A 2633-nucleotide genomic window follows, 5' to 3' on the forward strand; every position below is an offset into this window, starting at 1 on the left:
TAGGATGCTAGAGCTAGAGCTAGAGCTCTGATACTAACTGTGATGCCCCTGGTTTCACATGAGGCTGCAGTCCAAGGATGATCCTTAGGATGCTAGAGCTAGAGCTAGAGCTCTGATACTAACTGTGATGCCCCTGGTTTCACATGAGGCTGCAGTCCAAGGTGAATCCATGATCCTTAGGATGCTAGAGCTAGAGCTAGAGCTCTGATACTAACTGTGATGCCCCTGGTTTCACATGAGGCTGCAGTCCAAGGTGAATCCAGAGATGTCAAACCTGCCATACACCCACACAGTGCAATAACATGTTTCACCATCAAAGTAATATCTCTCTAGTGGAATTAGTTAAAAATAGTGCATGTACAAGCAGATACGAGAAAAGTAAAAATGCAATGAACATGCCAAGAGAAAGAAATATCCAAAGAATATGATCATGTCCAAACTGAATAAAAAGAGTATAATTGATAGACTAAAATAAATATGAAATATCTCAATACGCTGAGTTAACTAAAATAGTGCTAAGGCTCTCAGCCTTCAAAATGAATTATAAGTTTATAAATCACTAAACAAATACTTAACTAATGTGGAGCACAAGCTGTCTATCAAGAAATGACGGCGACTATGCAAAAACTTCATCAACCTGTGGCTCTCTTAAACTCCGATGCGCTGCCTAAAAATATGGAGAAACAACAAAATTAGAGCATTAGCAAGTTCATCTCCATCTGCTCCCAGATAAAATGGCTGCTATATATGATGGAGGCTCTATCTATATATGCATATTCTATCTAAATCATTTATTATCATGCCCCGCTTCTCAAAATACCGGGGAATTGGGACGTGAGCAAGCCCGTGATATATTAGACAGAGGAGAAATAAGTACTAGACCATCGCTACTCAATCTAATACGCTAAGCGTCAAACAATATAAAGCAAAGGCATATGTCCCTGATCCCAACAGCGAGAATAAAATAAACAACTCAGATCAAAATGATACATATCACAACTGAAACATTATCCCAGACATAATATATTCGGGTCAACATGCCCTTATACAAACCTGAACAACTGAATACTGGAGAAATATAATACATCATTCACCGGTAAAAGAAAGGAAAATACTACAAAAGAAACTAGGATCGTCTATTAAAAAGAGATAACTGAACGTTGGGCTATTCTTCAACTCTATCTGCAAGGCACTCCTGCTAAGAATATCATGTCTCTAGCACATCCCAAGCTGAACCTCTCCTTACTCTAAGTCTTACATACATCAGGGAAAATAGGTGTACGTCAGCGTGCATGGCACACGATAAGATCCTACAGAAGAAAAGAACGAATGAAAACCTAATGCGAAAAAACAATACAACAACAAAAATGACAAAGAAACGTACAACTGGAAATCCAACAAAATCAAAATGCAATCCATCATTAAAACGTGATACTCATAAGGCTAACAGTATACAGTAACCAGGTTGAATACTAGCCATCTTAAAAACTCACTGGTCCACCTCTCAAATAGGTCCAAGTTCGCATTACCGAAAAATTAACTATTCACAATCCCCTACGCGCATCCAATCCCGCGAAATAGGCAGCTAGAGGACTACACACAATCCGATCTCTACCTGGTCTGAACTCAGGAAAAGCTCAGGTGACGGAACAAATCATGGATCCAAGTGGCGAAACAGGTCACTTGGTCCAACAAACCAACCCCAGGACGAAACAGGTCACTGGTGCGAGTCTGGAAGATAAGTCAACAATCACATTTGATCATGCAAGGCAAGACTTTCCCACCCCAACTCTTCTCGTTCTTTCTAAGTCAACGGTCATAATCTCTATTAAAACTCTGGTTCACCACCTAAACACAGTCAACACACCCACACATGTCACTAGGTCTGTCCATGACGCACGAGGCCACTAAGTCATGAACTACTAAGGTTTTTAATCACAACAAGGAGATAATAATAACACTAATTTCATGCAACCACATCATGGCATGTTGAATATATTGAAATAAAGATCATAAGACAGGAATAGTAACTACAAACAACACAGAAAGTATGAACAATGACTTGTGAACAGCATAATCATGCGTGAAAACGAATTTCATCCAATAAATTCTTTTAAAATTGCTTCTCATTATATTAATTCAGAACAAGTCTTTAAAATCATAAATTTATTTATTTAAAATATTCTTTTTATAAAATATACTCTTTTCAATTATTATTCTAAAATAATCCCTTTTACACAAAGTAAATTCTTTTCTCATTACAATAATTCTAAAAATAATCTTTAACTATAATAATCTAGTAATTCGAATAATCTTTATCTTTGAAAATAATTCTTATCCTGACAAAATCAGTTATTTTCATCTATCATCAAACAATCCACGCAGATAATAACATATTACAATGTAATTTGTACAACAATTTAATAATAGATATAAACATTGTAAGGACAAGTCAAAGGGAAATGAGATCTTGCCTGTAAGACCAAGAAGTCTAATGACGTGACGGTAGAGGTATGATGACAAGGAGGTGGTGGTTGCAGCGTCGGTGAAGGTTGGGCGGCGGATGGGCGGAGCTATGCTTAGAGGGTCGAGTGCAGAGCGACGATGACATGGGGGTCGGCGTAAAGGGGGTC

The sequence above is a fragment of the Asparagus officinalis genome, chromosome 4, assembly GCF_001876935.1.
Source record: "Asparagus officinalis chromosome 4, Aspof.V1, whole genome shotgun sequence".
Classification (NCBI taxonomy): Eukaryota; Viridiplantae; Streptophyta; class Magnoliopsida; order Asparagales; family Asparagaceae; genus Asparagus; species Asparagus officinalis.